Source organism: Aotus nancymaae, unplaced genomic scaffold (genome assembly GCF_030222135.1).
Source record: "Aotus nancymaae isolate 86718 unplaced genomic scaffold, 86718_ANA_hifiasm-v0.15.2.pri h1tg000036l, whole genome shotgun sequence".
Lineage (NCBI taxonomy): Eukaryota > Metazoa > Chordata > Mammalia > Primates > Aotidae > Aotus > Aotus nancymaae.
The window spans coordinates 27513091-27534482 of NW_026988450.1; positions in this window are offsets into that span (position 1 = coordinate 27513091).

Consider the following 21392-nt stretch of genomic DNA (forward strand, 5'->3'; position numbering starts at 1 on the left):
GCAACTTTCCAGGCCGTTAGACTGGTCAAAGATTTCTTGAGTAATAACTCACAACCACAGCAACCAAAGAATAATGGACAAATGGGATCACATCAAGTTAAAAAAGCTTCTGCACAGCAAAGGAAGCAATTCACAATGTGAAGAAACAATCCATAGAAAGGAAAAAAATATTTGCACTCTATCCATCTAACAAGAGATTAATTACAAGAATATATAAGGACTTCAAACAACTCTATGGAAAAATATCTAAGAACTTGATTAAAAATGGAAAAAGATACACAAAAGACGGCATACGAATCACAAATGTGTGCTACTGTCATTGATCATCAGAGAAATGCAAATCAAAACTACAATGAGATCTCATTTCAACCCAGTTAAAACAGCTTTTACCCAAACTACAGGCAATAACAAATGCTGGGAGAATGTGGATAAAAAGGAACCCTTTTGTACTGTTGATAAGAATATAAATTAGTACAAACACTATGGAGAACAGTTTGGAGGCTTCTCAAAAAAAAAATAAAAATAGAGCTACCATATAATCCAGCAATTCCACTTCTACATATATACTGGAAAGAAAGAAAGTCAGCAAATTGAAGAGATATATGCATTCCTAGGTTTATCACAGCACTATTCACAATAGCCAAGATTTGAAAGCAACCTAAGTATCCATCTATGGATGAATGGATAAAGAAAATATGGTACCTAGACACAATGGAGTACTATTAAATTATAAAAAAGAATGGCATCCTGTCATTTGCAACAACATGGATGGCACTAGAAGTCATGTTAAGTAAAATAATCCAGGCACAGAAAGACAAACTTTGCATGTTCCCGCTTATTTGTGGGAGCTAAAAGTTAAATCAATTGAACTCAAGAAGATAGAGAGTAAAATTATAGTTACCAGAGGCTGGGAAGGGTAGTAGGCGGGGGTTGAAGGCAAATGGGGAGGGTTAATGTGCACAAAAAACAGAAATAATGAATGTGATTTAGTATTTAATAGCACCACAGGTAACTATAGTCAACAATAATTTAATTGTACATTTAAAAATGACAAAAATAGTATAATTAGACTGTAACACAGGATAAATGCTTGAGGTAAGGGATACCCCATTTACCATGATGTGATTACTACACACTGTATGCATTATCAAAATATCTCACATACCCCATAAAATATACACCTACCATGTATCTACAAAAATTAAAAATTGAAAATATTGAAGTAAAACATAAAAATAATAAGAAAATAAAATTAGGCTTATGTGAGTTTGAATTCTGCTTTTAAATTTTAATAGCTTTGTGATCTTAAGACACAGTACTGGAACTTCCTATGCCTAAAACTTTAAATCAAAACTTCGTATAATTGTAGTACCTAACACAAAAGGCAACAAACTATTAGTTTTAATTAGACAACACAAATAAAGGCATTATTTGCTATTTTGTTTGTTATTCCTACATTCACTTATTGTGCACCTGCTAGAAAATATTTATAATGAAACCTTTCTAAGGGAGGTTTTATCACATAATTACACTAAGCCACAATGTCCAATATGCTATAATACAGGCATAAAGCAAATTTCCCTTATCCAGTATTTCAAAATCCTAAAAATAAACATATACTTGTGTGAAATCTGTAAATAACAGAGTATTTTAATTTCCTTTGTTAGGATGAGGCTTTTCCTATTTGAGAGCAGAATGGTACAAATATATGGTGACACTTATTAGAGGAGTTCATTATACTATTATGTAAGTTTGTCTTCACCACTGTTTGAAATTATTCACAAGTATGGAGTTTATACTCCAAGCGTTTTGATAGGAAACAATACAATAATTCACGCAAACAATTGTAATATTTTCAAAAAGCTGAAAATTAAATATGGCCACTGCTAAAAATTGTAATGCAGAAGCATAAAGTGTGTATAAAATTATGTAAATAGGTTGAAAAAATATTCCAGCTAAACTTGACTACTAGTTTTCTGAAGACTTGCCAAACTCCAAATAAAAGCTGCATTGAGTAGAATGTTTAGACATCTGGATACTTTTTCTTTAAGTTCTAAGAAAATATTCTGCATTTAGTTTGAAATGTGGCTACTACCTAACCCACTGTTTCCACTATAGTCGAAAGTTATTCTTTGTAATTTCCTGTTTGTCATATTACTTCTTTTCAACCACCTGATGATCAAAGATACTCTCAATATTTTTTTAAACTGTTTTCCCTGCCTAATTTTTTAGTTGGTGTTTAAACAGGCTTGCATTGGCAAGCTAACTTTTCCTTTGACCTATTCAGGCTTTCAATCTTTAGACTTCACTTTGTTGCCAGAGCTACGCAATTTATTAAAATTAAATTTAACACTGCAAAAAATATTAACAAAGTTCAGCAGTTCACCAAATTGAATGTTGAAAATTATTTTTCCAGTCATGTTCATGTTGCAGGAAATTCTTTGAATACTGAATCTATCTTGGGTAATTTCAATCTATAATAAAACCAAAATAAGACTTATTCTCTATGTGACTTTCTCTCTTAAAATACTCTGAAAAAAAAATAGTTTGATTTAAATTCTGTTACATAAACACATTTGGTGTCCTTATTTCACTGAGAATCTCCAAGTCTGAGCCCAAGCTCAGTCAACATTTACTTAATCACATATTAATAAAATGCAGACTGTTAGGGTGGTATTCAAGACATGGCTTTACATAGTTAATATAATTTCTGCATAAAGAAATTGGAATTCACACAAGTTAAACATATGTTCAGTGAGAAGTAAGGAGTCTTCACAACTGTGCTTAATCAACTGCAATGTTATTTATTTATTTATTTATTTGCTTCTAAATGGCAATCAACATATGCACAAACACATAGTAGAGACAAAGGGATGTTCCACGAGAAAATAGAACATTTCTTCCCTCATCTTCAAAAGTGATTCAAAACTTGGATTTACAAGTGACTTGTGTCTGGTGTAACACAAATGGTGTTTATCCTTTATCACATGATACAGTGTTTTCTGAGTATAGGCTCTATGAGAAATATTAAGCCTTATACAGTACTTTTTGTTACACAATAGATCATTACATATGGTCTTCAGAGAACTGAGTTGATTAGTGTTTTATTTGCTTTTGTTTATGGATATATGCCATAATTATTTGATGTGCTTATTATTATAGAACATAACTAGTTCTAAATTTATAATGTATATATAAATTACATGCAATATATATTCATACACAAATATATAAAATTTTTATATCTAAAAATAATCTTTATTATGCAGTTTATTATAACTGTGATTTTTCAAAGCTGAGCTTACATAAGGTAAACATTGACTGTAAGAACTTACCAGAAATACAAACTAACATCAGAGAATACTATAAACACCTCTATGCAAATAAGCTAAAAATTATAGAAAAAATGAATACATTCCTGGACACATACACCCTCCAAAGACTAAACCAGGAAGAAGTCAAATCCCTAAATAGATCAATAACAAGTTCTAAAACTGAGGCAGTAATTAATAGCCTACCAACCAAACGAAGCCCAGGACCAGAAGGATTCACAGCTGAATTCTACCAGAAACACAAAGAGGAGCTGGTACCATTACTTCTGAAACTATTCCAAACAATTGAAAAGGAGGGACTTCTCCCTAACTCATTTTATGAAGCCAGAATCATCCTGATAACAAAACCAGGAAGAGATACAACCAAAAAAGAAAACCTCAGGCCAATATCCCTGATGAACATAATGCAAAAATCCTCAATAAAATACTGGCAAATCTAATCCAGCAGCACATCAAAAAACTTATCCACCACAATCAAGTCAGCTTCATCTCTGGGATGCAAGGCTGGTTCAACATATGCAAATCAATTAACATAATCCATCACATAAACAGAACCAAACACAAAAACCACATGATTATCTCAACAGATGCAGAAAAAGGCTTTTGATAAAATTCAACATTGTGTTAAAAACTCATCATGTTAAAAACTCTCAACAAACTAGGTATTAATGGAACATGTCGAAAATAATAAAAGCTATTTATGACAAACCCACAGCCGATATCATTTTAAATGAGCAAAAGCTGGAAGCCTTCCCTTTGAAAACAGGTGCAAGACAAGAATACCCTCTCACCACTCATATTCAACATAGTATTAGGTGTTCTGGTAAGGGCAATCAGACAAGAGAAAGAAATAAAGGGCATTCAGATAGGAAGAGAGGAAGTCAAATTGTCTCTGCAGATGACACAATTTTATATTTAGAAAACCCCACCATCTCAGTCCAAAAACTCCTAAACTGATAAGCAAATTTAGCAAAGTCTCGGGATACAAAACAAATGTGCAAAAATCAGAAGCATTCCTTTACACCAACAACAGACAAGCAGAGAGCCAAATCATGAATGAACGCCCATTCACAATTGCTACAGAGAATAAAATACCTAGGTATACAGCTAACAAGGGATGTTAAGTACCTGTATAAGGAGAACTACAAACCACTGCTAAAGGAAATAAGAGAGGATGCAAACAAATAGAAAAACATTCCATCCTCACAGATAGGAAGAATCAATATTGTGAAAATGACCATACTGCCCATAATTTATAGATTCAATGCTATTCCCATTAACTACCATTGACATTCTTCACATAATTAGGAAAAAAACTATTTTAACTTTCATATGTAATCAAAGAAGGCTCAGTATAGCCAAGACAATCCTAAGCAGACAGAACAAAGCTGGAGGTATCAGGCTACCTAACTTCAAACTATTCTACAAGGCCAGAATTAACAAAACAGCCTGATACTGGTACCAAAACACATATAGACAAATGGAGCAGGACAGAGACCTCAGAAATAGCACTACACATATACAACCCCCTGATCTTTGACAAACCTGATGAAAACAAGCAATGGGAAAGAATTTCCTTCAGTAAATGGTTCTGGGAAAACTGGGTAGCCATATGCAGAAAACAGAAGCTGAACCTCTTCCTTTCACCTTATACAAAAATTAAGATGGATTAAAAGACTTAAATGTAAAAGCAAAAACCATAAAAACCCTAGAAGAAAACCCAGGCAATACCATTCAGGACATAGGTATGGGCAAAGACTTCATGACAAAAATGCCAAAGCAATTGCAACAAAAGCCAAAATTGACAAATGAAATCTAATTAAACTAAAAAGCTTCTGAACAGCAAAAGAAACTATCATCACAGTGAACAGGCAACCTACAGACTGGGAGAAAATTTTTGCAGTATATTCATCTGACAAAGGCCTAATATACAGAATTTACAAGGAACTTAAACAAAATTATAAGAAAAAACAACCCCATCAAAAAGTGGGCAAACGATATAAGCAGACACTTCTCAAAAGAGGATATTTATGCGGCCAACAAACATACGAGAAAAAGCTCAACAACAATGATCATCAGAGAAATCCAAATCAAAACCACAATGAGATACCACCTGACACCAGTCAGAATGGTGGTTATTAAAAAGTCAGTAAACAATGGGTGCTGGTGAGACTGGAAAAATAGGAACACTTTTATATTGTTGGTGATCATGTAAATTTCAACCATTGTGAAAGACAGTGTGGCTATTTCTCAAATATCTAGAGCCAGAAATACCATGTGACCCAGCAATTCCATTTCTGGGTATATATCCCCCAAAATGTAAATCATTCTACTATAAGTACGCATGCACATGTATGTTTATCACAGCACTATTTACAACAGCAAAGATATTGAACCAACCCAAATGCCCATCAATGATAGACTAGATAAAGAAAATGTGATATATGTAACCATGGAATACTATGCAGCCATAAAAACTAATGACATCATGTCCTTTCTAGGGACATGGATGAAGCTGGAAGCCATTATCCTCAACAAACTAACAAAGGAACAGAAAACGAAATACCACATCTTCTCATTCATGCGGAATTTGACCAATGAGAACACGATGACACAAAAAGGAGAACATCACACACCATGGATGGTTGGGGGTTGTGGGGGTAAGAGGCTATGAGAACACAATGACACAAAGAGGAGAGCATCACACTCCATGGACGGTTGGGGGCTATGGAAGTAAGGGGAAGGAACTTAGAAGATGGATCAATAGGTGCAGCAAACCACAATGACACATATATATCTATGTAACAAACCTACACATTCTGTACATGTATCCCATTATTTTAGAAGAAATTTTAAAAAAGAATTTATCTCAAAATTGGAGGTAAGTTCCAATATTAACTAATATTTCACATTATTTTGAGCTCTGGTTGATAATATACAATATTAATACATATTTAAATAGATTTCTTTTTGTGAAAAGTTATCAGTAGACTGAGTTCTGTATAATGTGTTAGATAAATCCAGCCAAATTTTGTGGGTACTTTTGACATAGAAATATGTTCCTTTTTTTTTTAAAGCATATGTCTCTTTATTTTATTCAAGTTAACTTGTTTTTTATATGTAGGAAGAAAATAATTAAAGTATTTTCACAGAAAGTTAATTATCAAAAATTGGCATTTGATATAGAACATAGTATTTTAAAAAATGTATGCTTTAAAACTATTCAAACCCTTACCTAGATATTAAGCCCTGCATGCATTAACAAACCACCATGACACACGTTTACCTATATAACAAACCCGCACATCCTGCACATGTATCCCAGAACTTAAAATAAAATATTTTAAAAATGTAGTGCCTAAGCTTCCAGCCTCTTGTAATATCAAAATGGAGTGGAAAATCAACAAAAGAAATCAGCACCAGTACTAAGGTCAGATCAGCAAAAGTCTTAAGCCTAAATTGATGCTGATTTCAGAAGTTACCACCCATAGTGTTCTCAAACCCCTTCACAAAAGACAATGATTGCTCTCTAAAACTCAGCGGAATCTGAGATGGGGACTGAATAGGCTCCAATATCAACATTAGAAGGATGCAAGGATGGAAATCCTCATTCTAGCACATAGCATACAAAAGATCTACTATTTAATCCCCACTTGACGTTATTAACAAATATACAATATCATTTGCAAAACTGAAAACTAAATTTGCTCAGGACTCACAGCATTCCAGTCCCAACTCAGGACCCAAAGATGAGACTTTTACCTCTATTGCTATTTACAACTATAGCCATGTGCTGCATAATGTTTTGGTCAACAATGGACCACATATATGACAATGGTCCTGTAAGATTATAATATCATATTTTTACTGCACCTTTTCTGTTGGGAAATATTTAGACACTCAAACACTTTTGTTCTGTTACAATTGCCTAAAATATTCATTAGAGTAACATGCTGAACAGGTTTGTAGCCTAGGAGCAGTCAGCTATACATAGATCCTAGGTGTGCATAGGTTACACCATCTAGATTTTTGAAGTACAATCTATATTTGCACATGGAAAAAATCTCCTAAGGATACATTTATCAGAATGTATCCCCATCATTAAGTGATGCATGACCTTATTGATAAAGTTAGTGTAATTTTCTCTGGAATGAGCAAAGAGGCAGGTTGTTAATTTTGCGTTGATCTCATGCTTTATTTTGCCTTTCCTTTATGTTCACAAAGTTATTTGTGATGGTATCAAACAGTAAAGGAGCAGCTTAAGTTGGTTTCACCCAAAAAAATTTCAATAAAAATTTAATTAGGCAGTTTATTATAACTGTGATTTGTGAAAAATGAGCTTACACAATGTAAACATTGACTATAAGAAATTATCTCAAAGTTGGAAGATTTTAACTATAATTCATTTGCTGTATTGAGATCTGATTGATATTAAACAATCAGATTAATATTTAAATTAATTTATATTTAATATATATTTAAATAGACTTCTTTTTGTGAAAAGATATCATCAAACTGGTTTCTGTATAATGTGTTAGAATGTTATTAAAATCTGATGATTCTGAAGTCAACAAAATGATCGTTGTAGCACAATTTTAACATTTTATCCCTCTTTCCTATTTTATATTTAGTCACACCATGAGATTGTGTCTCCTTAAAGATATGTTGTATTGCATTTTACATCCCATCAAAGTAGGATTTTTACCACATTACACTTATAAAGTGCTTGAAATTATTAGTAATCTTGCATTGAACAATCTGTTAATCCTGCATGTAAATTACCATCTAAATTAGGGGAAATATAGCAAATATACATAGCCATGTCAAAGCTCTTTGTTAGAAAAAATCTAAATTTAAAAAACAAATATGTTTTCTGTGCATAATTCCAATGCCAATATATAGAGGAACCAGTGATGGAATTGAAATTAATGGACCGACTTTAAAATATCTAACTTCTGACTTCAAGACTTCAGTGGAAGTATAAGAGGAGAAACACTTTAAAAGATAGGCAAGAAGTGTACAGTAATTTTGTTTTAGGCATAATTAAATTAACCTTGGATTAGAATCATTTAGTAAGAAGAACGGATGTCACCTTTTCACGTTTATTTTTAAAAAAGCATTTAAGCGTTGGTTCCATGACCTGGAGATAAAATACAATTAGAGAAAGCAGAAGCATAGCTGTATGTTTGGCCAGTGTTAGAATCTTGTAATTTAGAAGTCGGTAATGAGATGTTTATAATAAAACTAAGTAAATGGTTCACATAAACAGATGTGTTTTTTTTTAAGTTTGTTGTTACTTCTACATATTTTAACCATCAGAAAAATTAATATTTTTCTTTGATGAACTTTTTTTCTGGAGACTTCCTTTGATATATGGTACATTATATTGTAATAGACCAATGCTCCAGTATAGATTACTTTGAAAATCCAGGTATAGTATTTTAAGAAAAAAAAATATAGATTTGATGATTTTGATGAGCTTTCAATGCAATCAGGACTAGATAGGCTAATGTTTTGTAAAGTAGCAAATCTAAGAAGAGGTGAGCCTATAGTTCAGATGCCAATTTTCTCTTAAGATAGTTTTCAATTCTAAGTATAATGATGGATCCCAGGAAGTGAGACAGAAACGTGCAAATAAGGAAGCAGAAATTTTGGCAATTATATGGAGAAGAAGAAAACAGAGTAAGGGTACCAAAGCAATAAAGACTTACGAACGAATAATTAAGAAATTATGTTCAAAGAAGTGAGTCTGGCATTCAATAATTTTGCTTCTGAGCATTAGATGAATGCATAAACTTCACAGAAGAAAAGTCTTAGAAACTATATAGAAGTTTCAGAAGGGGAGTGTTGAATGCTATATAATCCCATGCTCTCAAATAAATAGAAATGTAGTACAGGACATGCTAAATAAGAAGGTAACCTGTTAGCATAATAGCCTTTCATTTGGAATCCCTGGAGAGCTATATCCTGATAGTCATGGTAAATCAGAGATAAATGAAAACTATAAAAGTTCTAATCCAGCCCTAATCAGTTAATTACCCAATGAATTAATATAACCTCTCCCAAGTCTATCAGCCAGTCAGAGGACAAGATAAATCTACTTTGGAAGAAGATCAAATCATCAAAAGATCCATTATTTATCATACAGAAAGTGCAACATTCAACAAAAAATTACTAGGTATACCAAGAAACTGGCATAAACACACACACTTCCCTACACACACACACACACACACACTACCCAGCACATACATACACAAAACAAATACAAACAACGAAAATGAGACAATAGAAACAGGCTTAAAGTCAGAACTCATGACATTTGAAATAGCTGTCATAAATATGCTCAAAAAATAGTAGACAGACCATAAATTTCACCAAAAGCTAATACATATATGAAATAATCAAAAAAATTATCTAAAATAATAAAATTAAATTCTTTAGGTAGATTTAGTAGAAGATATGGCACAGTGGAGAAGAAAATTAAACAACTGTGAAATAAGTTGGATTAAAGTGTCCAGGATGATGCTCAAAAAGAAAAAAACATACATAAGAGAGCACATGAAACAACATGTGTAATTGGAATCTTAGAAGAAAAGCAGGGAGAAAATAAGGCAGAAAATAGAAACTGTACTTAATAAATATTGGCTTATAATTTTGAAACATGATGAAAAACAAATAACTTGTGTAAACCTGAAAAACAAAAGCAAATAATATGTTTTAAAAGTAGAAAGGGGATTAATACATTTTAAAAGCAGGTAGAGGGATAGAAATGCATTATCTTTAAAGCAGCTGCAATACAACTTGTAGCTGACTTGATCACAGCTCACTGCAGACTCTACCTCCTGGGCTCAGCTAATCCTCCTACCTCGGCCTCCCAATTAACTGTTACTACAGGTGGACATGACAATGCCCAGGTAATTTATGTATTTTTTGTAGAGATAGGGTTTTGCCATGTTGTCCAGCCTGGCTTCAAACTCCTGTGCTGAAGGGATACATCCATTTCAGCCTCCCAAAGTGCTGGGATTACAGGCATGATCCACTGCTTCCAGCCAAGTAACTGACTTTCAAGAGTAATGATGTAAAATAGTAATAGACTATACTATTTTGACATATAAATATTCCAATTAAAACATCATCACACAAATAAAAATAAAGGATTTTTTTAAAGGCATGTTTGAAAACACTAGACAAAAGAAAACTGATGCATTTATTCACCTGCTAAAACAAAACTAAATTATTACTTTTTGTAATATATAGCTGGTTTTTTCATCATCAAATCAAATCAGTCAGAATGTTATTACTAGTTAAATTTTGACAGAACTTTTTTGACTTCTGAGCCATGGTATAGTAGGAGTCTAGAAAATAGTACTTAAAGACTGATACATCTAAAATACTGAGAAATTTAGAATGATATCTTCATTTTTTTCAGTTTTTAAAAAAATTTATTTATTTTAGTTTAAGTTCTGGGGTACATGTGCAGATCGTGTAGGTTTGTTACATAGGTATACATTCGCCATGGTGATGGTTTGCTGCATCCATCACCTGTCATCTACATTAGACATTTCTCCTAATCCTATCCCTCCCCAATCTCCCCACCCTCTGCTATTTCTCCCCCAGCCCCCCACCCCCTAGACCCCAGTGCATGGTGTTCCCCTCCCTGTGTCTGTGTGTTCTCATTGTTCAACACCCACTTATGAGTGAGCACATGCGGTGTTCGGTTTTCTGTTCTTGTGTCAGTTTGCTGTGAATGATGGTTTCCAGACTCATCTATGTCTCTGCAAAGGACATGAACTCATCCTTTCTTGTAGCTGCATAGCATTCCATGGTGTATGTGTGCCACATTTTCTTTAACCAGTCTATCATTGATGGGCATTTGGGTTGGTTCCAGGTCTTTGCTATCGTGAACAGTGCAGCAATAAACATACATGTGCATGTGTCTTCATAACAGAACAATTTATAATCCTTTGGGTATATACCCATTAATGGGATTGCTGGGTCAAATGGTATTTCCATTTCTAGATCCTTGAGGAATTGCCACACAATGGTTGAATTAATTTACACTCCCACCAAATGTGTAAAAATGGTCCTATTTCTCCATATCCTCTCCAGCATCTGTTGTTTCCTGATTTTTTAATGATTGCCAGTGTAATGTAACTTTTCTAAATAACATTATTGTACTAATTGTTAATTTTGTACAGAAGTAGCTAAGAATATGAGTTGTAAAACAAGACCCATATTTAGAGTCCAGACCACTGTCTTTGCAACCTTGGCAAATTAGTTATCCACTGTAAACTGCAGAGAATTTCAGCATTCCAGGTAGTCTAAAAGAGGGTTCTGGCCACTAAGTGGGTATGTCCCATTAGATTGCTAAACTTTTGTCCTGGTAGGGAGAGGAGCTGCTTCAAGACACAATGGAGGGTTTCTCTAAAGTAGTTGATCAAGGTAGGGTCCTCCCTGTCTCAGGTGGTGCTGTTTATTTAGAGCTTTTCAGGTTTTACTATTTCATGTTTATCAGGTACCTTTTATTTTTGATAGCCTGAGGACAATTTATGACCATTTAGAAATTATTACACTGATGCTAACAAGCAGCAGATAAAGATATAGATGAATTTTTGAGATGTTACAAAAATGATTTTCATTTCTTTAGATTTTCTTTGAGCACTGCTGTCATAGCATATCTCCAAATATTTGATTTGATTGTTTAATACTCTAGGGAAATAATCTTAAAAGTATTGTAATAGCAAAGTCACATATACCTGTATTACCACCATACTATTATTAGCAGAAGCAGGACATGCCCCATAGTAGACGTTTATGCTTACAGAGAGTTTTTCTAAATTAATCCAGAGTGATTACAAATTTAAAATTCCAGGAGTTTTTTAGGCTAAAGAAGCATGACATTAAAATGAGAAAGGAGAATCGCTTGAATCTTGGAAGTGGAGGTTGCTGTTTGCCGTGAGCCGAGATCACACCACTGCACTACAGCCTAGGCAACAGTGCCAGACTCCATCTCAAAAAAAAAAAAAAGACAATATACAAAGAAACATTTTATTCAAAATGAAATGGAGATGGCAAGATTATTCTGTCAGTGGCTTTATTTTGCAAGCATTTAGTGATGCAATCATCATTTGATTTTCTGTAAAAACTTTTTAATCATTTCAGTTATCCTGAGCTACATCTTGTATTTACTTTGCTCTTTTAATCGTTACTGAATTTCACTGAAATTCCTTTTTGACTTTTCCCCAACTTTTGCTCATTCTGCTTTTCAGCTCTGCACTAAGGAATGCCATTGCACACTTTAAAAATTACTCAAATATAATTATCTGGCCTCTCTTCCTCTCACCTCACTAAGGATATATGTACAGGAGAAATGAAAATCACAAGGAAAAGCTCCACTGAGTGTTTCACTCTGTTTGCGAGGTGACAATAGAGAAAAACAGAATGGAACAAATGGATATATTTCATATAATTTACAATCTAGTATGAAAAACCAAATATGCTTATTTTTAAGTTACTATTGGCAATAAAGCATTGAAAAAATATAGTATAAGGATTTTGACTGTCATTTTCCCCCAAATTTCCAAAATTTCATGATATGACAACTTCCTTTTTATCATTTGAATAAATGTTCACATTTATGGGAAAAATTAGTAGATCAACAAGTGATTACAACAAGGAATTAAGTATATATTGGATTTCTCTGTAAAAAAAAAGTAAGGGAAGCTTTTAATCATAATAGATAAATTTTTACATATTATATAATTAAAGCAATTTTTTTCATGCTGCATTTAATTCCACAATACAATTCATACACAATATATAATATCTATCTTTATTTATCTATTTATATATATCTAGCTAGCTACCTATATCTATGCAATCAAAATCACAATAGTTTTAGCATTTGCTAGTTTTCACTGCTTTTGCTTCAGCTCTTTCCATCAAATTTCAAAAAATGTATTCCACCCTAGCAGCCTGCACACTAAACTGAAGTGATGAGGCGTCGCTGAGATACAGAACACAAAAGGGTGTGTCTTTTGGCAGTGATTAGGTTGCCTTAGCAGTTTATGACTTGGTGAAATCTAAACTCTGTCTCAAGGATACTGATTATGTTTGTTCTATGCCACAGGCATTTAGCAATGAAGAAAAATAGCCACTATAAATTTTTAATCTCATAAACATCATATAATAGTACAATATGAATTGATCCTATCTATATAGCCACACATACAAAAACAAACATATAGAAATGCTTGTATATATGCACCTGTGCATATGTATAGATGTGTGTATATCAATGGATATGTACATATCTATGTATGTTTTACATGTGTGTAATATATATTATATATAAAAATATGTACACAGATATCAGAGAAGTAATAAGCACATTCAGAATACAAAGGATGAGGCCAATTGAAAGGACCATACGTTATTTACACAAATTATTCATATTTTCAAGCCTATGAAACACTTTTTAGGAGAAACGATTTATGATTATTAAAACTTGAAAAAGAAGTGGGCTGGTTTTAGTAAATGAAGTCTATTCAATTCTGACATATCAAAAATAATTTAATAAAAACAAGATAAAAATTCAGAAATCTCAAAAAGAATTTTAGAAAAACAAAATAAATTATGCAAATTTAGTTCTCCTTTAGTATAGACAGTGTACTCAACTGAATATGCTCATGTTGCTATGTCTTAATATTTTAATTTTAAATAAAAGATACTAAACTTTTATACATGAAAGCTTTTTTACCTTAATAACATCAAAACAGATTGAGTTAAAAACTGAGCTATCCCATAACTGATAAAAGGAAGCAAAGATGCCTGTCTTGCAATCAGATAATAAATAGGCAGTGGAAAAAATACGTTCTTTGCAGTAAACTATTTAATTCACTTTTTTAGAATTTTCAAAGACTACTTGTTCTTCATATGCAAGCATGTTTTTGTGCATTATATTTAGGATTTGTGATTATATAAACAAAATAAGTTGCAGAAATCAATTGAAGCAAATAGAAATTATATTATTATTTTTGTTATTGTAGCTGCAGGCTGATGAATTAACTTCATCTAGTCTGTAGGAAACCACTTAGCACCATAGAGGAGGTTGCTTATACATAAGACCTATTACTCATAAAGAGTTAATTTAGTCCCCATGGTGAAGCACTTTACTCTCAGAAAGCTCTTTTTCTTCATTCGTGTTCACCATAGGAACAGGCCAATTGATAATAATATACATCTCTGAAACTGCTGTGATGGATAAACATTTCTCCAAATTACCCAAATTAATTTCAGCAGGTTGCTAAATTTTCTACCTATGGATTTTTTTTTCTTTTTTTAAGTTCATCTTTGTTCAAATGAAAGATTTCCATAGACAAAACAGTTCTCTTAGACTTGCATGCCAGAACCTTGGCAAAGGTAGAAAGCTGAGGCATTTAAACACTGTAAAATGGGCCATTAAGCATGCACAAATATTTTGGCTAATAGCCTTCAGCTACAGCCTCTAATTTTAAACATTGCTATTTCTATCTTAACCCTCTATTCATGAAAAAAATGTCATAATTAAATGCCACTGACTTGTTCTTCCTATTGATCTTGAATATATGTAAACAGGCTTCTGGTAGGAAGGAGCTTTTTATAATTCTATGAGTGTTTATTTCTTATTACTCTTTTCATTTTTGATATTGCAAAACTTTTAAAATATTAATTAATATTATTATATATAAAGAAAATGGCACATCAGCCACTTGGTGTGAAGGTAGAAAGAGAACTTTTTTTTACAGATGATGAACCTGGTCAAAATTTTATACCAGGTATTTTCTACCCACATTTTTATCACCTGAATTAAAATGAACAGTAATAGTCAGAGTGGGGGTAGAACAAAATGCATCTTTTAAGCATGACTTTGTGACTGTATTAGTCCATTTTCACACTGCTGTAAAGGAATACCTGAAACGGTAATTTATAAAGAAAAGAGGTTTAATTGACTTACAGTTCTACAGGGCTGATGAGGCCTAAGGAAACTAACAGTCGGGGCAGAAGGGGAAGAAGAAGCAGGCACCTTCTTCACAAGGCGCCAGGAGAGAGAGAGCATACAGGAGAAATTCCCACTTTTAAACCATCAGATCTCATGAGAACTCCCTTACTATCATGAGAACAGCATGGGGAAAACCACCCCCATGATCCAATCAGCTCCCACCATGTCCTTCCCTTGACATGTGGGGATCACAATTTGAGATGAGACTCGGGTGGGGACACAGAGCCCTACCGTATCACTGTTCTTTATAGTATAAATTGTCTTCTCAGTTTATTTGAAGTTTCATGCTTGTAACATAAAGTATACTTTTATTCATAGTCTTAAAGAAATAAGGCTGTTTCTAAGAACCTGAGGATGTGAATAATAGAGTGGCATACCTATTCTCTTCTGTCAGCATTTTGGGTTTTCATGAGATTCTGAATTTCAAAGAAATACTGATATTTTTGTTATGTTAATATATTGAATGGAATAATGAAAATCCCAGTATATATTGGAGATAAGCACTTTAAAGGGAACTGTAAAACAAGTTTAATAATATCTTAAAACTCTTTGGAGGATTGCCTAATTGTGGTTTCTCTGCAAACAATCACATATTTTAGAGTAAAAAGTTATCACATACTTTCAGCATATGATAACGTTTTGTAGCCTTTATTTCTATAAATGCCACTTGATGCTAACAGCATCAATACCTTGGAACATATATGCAGCCATATTGTTCTTTGGTCCTGTAATATGTGTTTGACATTTGCAATATAGGCAAGACCAATTTTCTATAAAACAGTCATTTGTTCACTTATTAATTCAATAAATAAATGTTCATTAAATGCCTTCAGATTTAGAGAATATTCCATGTACCATATCTACAATAGTGAACAATATAGTAGAGATTATTGAAACTGGAACTACTGGAGTAGCCAAAGGATTACCAAAGATGATATCAGAAAAAATATGTTTCCACGGCGTTAGAGTGCAAATAAAAATAAATATATTGCATGAATTCTTCTATTCATAAGTTAACAAATATTCATACTGGACTATGTCTTAAGAGATATTGATAATTATGACACTATAAAAAAAGGTGTATTCGAGTTGAAAGTAGCCTCAAGAATTTTGCAATCAAATTCCATCTTACGAAGAACAGATATTTCAAAATAATGTTCCTAGATATTCATGATTTAGTTGGCTAGTCTTGTCTGATAAAGGCAAAAAGAAGTCAGGAAGAATATTAAACATGGGTGCTTGTCATTTCATATTACAGTGGCTTAGCTCACTAAAAAGTAAGGAGTCTAATTATTTAGGTTGGCAACTCTTCTTATCAAAGGGCATTAATAAGTAATTAGGTTGAGGCTGGAGACTGTTGCTGTGATGATGGGAACAGAGTTCTAAAAACAAGAGCTAAACAAAGAATTTCTTTCTCTACAACAATAAACTACAATAAGTTAAATTTGCTTAGTTTTGTATTTCTTTTAGATTCTCAAATTATTTTTAAAACTAAATTTTTACAACAGACAAAAATAAGACAAACCGTATGATTATAAAATAAAAATATAGATATAAAATTCAGTTGCATTTGAAAATATATTTTTTAAAAATTAATTGTACATTTAAAAACACTATGTAAAATTAAAAAAATCTGCAGAACTGGAATAGTGAAATTAACAAATGAGAAATTTACAATAGCTTGAAATATACTATATTTGGTAAATATTTTGAACTATGTACTATAAGTGCAAACTTTTGATATGTTCTATGGCTTATATAAAAAAGATGAGAATATTTTCTGTACTATGGGGGTAAAATTATTCTGACTAAATAAATAAAATACATATTAATGGTTTATTTTTAGGCTGTGTAGTAACTGTCCTTTGAAAACCCAAAAGTTTATAAAACAAATGAGATTTATATAGAATTGTTACTGCAATTCAGAATTGAGATTATATCATAGAACAGGATTACCAAAATAAAGCTTAAAGAAGAGAAGGTGCATAAGGCCTATAACAAAATATAACTGAGGTCTAAATAAGCAGAAGAAAAGATATACCAGTCACTCTTTTGGAATAGTTCAGTTAGAAGTGCCAGTATCCCTTTATCAGCCTTTTAAAAGGCAAAGTGGGAACTACCCACCACTCCTTCAAAACTTGGTTTTGGTAAAGGTCAAAACCAATTCTCTAGTCTTTTTCTTATTGCTAACATTGTTTTTCTTCTTAAATATATTTTTTCTCCACTCCATAGCTCAAAGTCACATTTTTAGTATTACCTGGAATCTCATTCAATCTGTCGTGATTCTATCAAAATTCTTCATTCATGTTCCTTGGCATATTTTAAGCTTGCTTTTCTAACCGTATCTATAATAGACTGTTTGAAAATATCTTGCAAGAAATTAATCCTATTGTTATTAGCAATCCAAATTTCTTTAAAGTAGTCTGTGGTAGGGAGAATTTTATGATAGGCTCCACTATTCCTATCCCTGGGTTCAAATGCTCTTCCTCGCCATTTAATTAGTCAATAACCTAGGTACTTTTGTGAAGGAATTTTTAAGATATAATTAAATTTCTAAATCAAATGACCTTAAGATAAAGAGATTATCCTGTGTATAGTGGAGGAACTCAGATGAGTTCTAAAAGAGACTGGGACCTTCCCTGGGGGATATTTGACTCATGAGAAGGATTTGACACAAGGGAATATCTCCATTGCTGACTTTTAAGGATAAAGGGGCCTGCCTAGCAAAGAATATGGGCAAACATTAGAAGCTGAGAGCAGCTCCTTCATCATGGGCAACAAGGAAATGAGAATTTCAGTACCCTATATTGTAACCGCAACCTGAATAAGCTTGGAGGCAAATTCTGCCCTAGACATCCAGAAAGGAATGCATCATAGACAAATTAATGTCAGACTTGTAGCACTCGACGAAGGGAACCCACACACTCCTTGCTTGTATTAATGATTTATAAAACCCTTAGAAAATAAATGGATGTTCTTTTAAACTGCGAAGTTTGTGGTAACTTGTTATATAATAATAGAAAACGAATACACAATCCAAGTGCTGTCTTAGTGAATAGAATTAATTTTTCAGGTAATATATCCTTCAGTTATGGGTCATGATGATGAATTAAGAAATGTCTTAAGATAATAAATGAGTTACTTATAAAGTTATTAAATGTGGCATTGTTTTGTAATTATAAAAGACTGGAAATTGCACAAAGTCCATCAGTAAGGAACTGATTGAATAAACCATATTATATCCACATATTGAAATGTAATGCAGTTATAAATTGTATAGCATGATCTCTATATCACTCTCCAGTTGATCTATAATAACTCCAGGAGATACTAAGTTTAGAATAGAAAAAATAAGATATATATCCATATATCTTGTATGCTATCTTGTAGGTAACAAAACAGAAAAAATATGTTTATATTACAAAAAGATAGACTAAAGAGATAAGATTAAAACTAACAACATTGTGAGAAAGGAAAAACTATTGAATGTGTTGACATGGAAATAACACCTCTATGAACATACCACTTGCTGTGTACCTTCAACTATTCTACATATTATCCAAGGTAAAACTGCATAAAAAATCAGCCATAAGCATTAAAAACAAACTGCAATAAATAATCTTCAATAAGAGTTGTTAACAGGTCAGTTACTTTAAGGTATTTTAAAACAAAGCATTGAATTTATACCCATAGAATGAATTATAAGGACAAACAGAGCTAAAAAGAATCCTAAAGTTTATTTAGATCTCTAATTGTTGGTGTCAATATGCACACGCATATACATCCATATATATGTATATATACACATATATGTATACATGTATACACACATGTATTTATGCATGTACATATGTATATATATAAAACAAATAAGTAATTACTTTCACTAGTTTTAATGTAATTGAGAAGGTTTAGTTTCATAAGAATTTTAAGTCAGTTTTTTCTAATTCTGTGAAGAATATTATTTGTAGTTTCATAGGAATAACATTGAACCTATAAATACCTTTGGGCATTATAGTCAATTTAATGATATTGATTCTTCCTATTCATGAGCCTGGGATGTTTTTCCTTTGGTTTGTGTCATCTCTGTTTTCTGTTTGTTTGTTTGTTTGTTTGTTTGTTTGTTTGTTTGTTTTTTGAGCAGTGTTTAGTAATTCTCATTATAGAGATCTTTCACCTCCATGATTAGCTGTTTTCCTAGGTATTTTATTATTTTTGTGGCATTTGTAAATGTGGTTGCATTCCTGGCTTGGCTCTTGGGTTAGCTGTTGTTGATGTATAGGAATGATAGTAGTTTTTTGTACATAATTTTGTATCCTGAAACTTTGGTGAAGTTGAATATTAGCTGAAGGAGGCAATAGTAAGCAAAAAGGACAAAGCTGGATGCACCATGCTACCCAAATTCAAATTACACTACAGGGCTACAGTAAGTAAAATAGCATGGTACTGGTGCAAAAAGACACATAGAAAATGGAACAGCTTTGAGAGCCCAGAAATAATGGTGCACACCTACAGCCATCTGGTTTTCAACAAAGCTGACACAAACAAGCAATGGGGAAAGGATTCCCCATTCAACAAATGGTGCTGGGATAATTGGCTAGCCATATACAGATGATTGAAACTGGATCACTTTCCTATACCATACACAAAAATGAATTTAAAATGGATTAAAGACTTAAATTTAAAACCCCAAACTATAAAAACCCTGGAAGACAACTGAAGTAATACCATTCTGAATGTCGGAATGGGCAAAGATTTAATGAAAAAGATGCCAAAAGCAATCAAAAGAAAAACAAAAATTGACACATGGGATGTAATCATATTTAAGAGTTTCTACACATCAAAAGAAAATATCACCAGAATAAACAGACAACCTCTATGTATCTAAAAACAAAGTCTAATATCTAGCATCTATAATAAATGTAAACAAATCTAAAAGAAAAAAATCAACCCCATTAATGAGTGGGCAAAGGATATGAACAGATAATTTTAAAATAAGACATATAGGCATATGAAAAATGCTCAGTATCACTGATCATTTGAGAAATGCAAATCAAAACCACAATGAGATACTGTCTTACACCAGCCAGAATGGTTATTATTAGAAAGTCAAAAAACAACAGATGCTGGTGAGGTTGTGGAGAAAAGAGAGCACTTATACATTGTTGGTGAGAGTGTAAATAATTCAACTATTGTAGAAAGCAATATGGTGATTCCTCAAAGAGCTAAGAACAGAACTACCATCTGACCCAGTAATCCCATTACCGGGTATGTACCCAGTGGAAAATAAATCATTCTACGAAAAAAAGAAGTGCAAGCAAATGTTCACTGCAGCACTATTTACAATAGCAAAGACATGGAATCAACCTACATGTCCATCAATGACAAATTGAAAAAAGAAAACTGGTTCACATATACTACATAGAAATACTACATAGCCATAAACAAGAATGAGATCATGTCTTTTGCTGGGACACAGAGGAAACTGGAGACCATTATCCTTAGCAAACTAACATAGGAACAGAAAACCAAATGCCTCATGTTCTCACTTATAAGTGGGAGCTTAATGATGAGAATTCATGAACACAAAGAAGGGAATAATGGAAGTGTCAAGGGTCTCCTTGATAGTGGAGTGGAAAAGGAGGGCAAAGAGCAGAAAAAAACAGCAACAACTATTGAGTATGAGTCGCAGTACCTGAGTGACAAAATAATCTGTACAACAAACCCCCGATACATGAGTTTATCCCTGAACCTAAAATAAAACTAAAAAAAAAAAAAGTGTAAATTCAGAGAAAAACATATGATTAAAAGCAAAGAAATTAAACACTAAAAAATACTGGTACAGAATATGTTTTAATTTTTTTTTTTAATGTTTTAAAATACATGCCATCCACTTAGAAGACCTAGAAACAATGACAATACATTAGCAATAAGTTTGTCTCAGGTTGTCATTTCTAATCAGTATGTCTCACTATAAGGAGATTTAGGTACCAAAGCTCTTTGAATAAATAACTGTT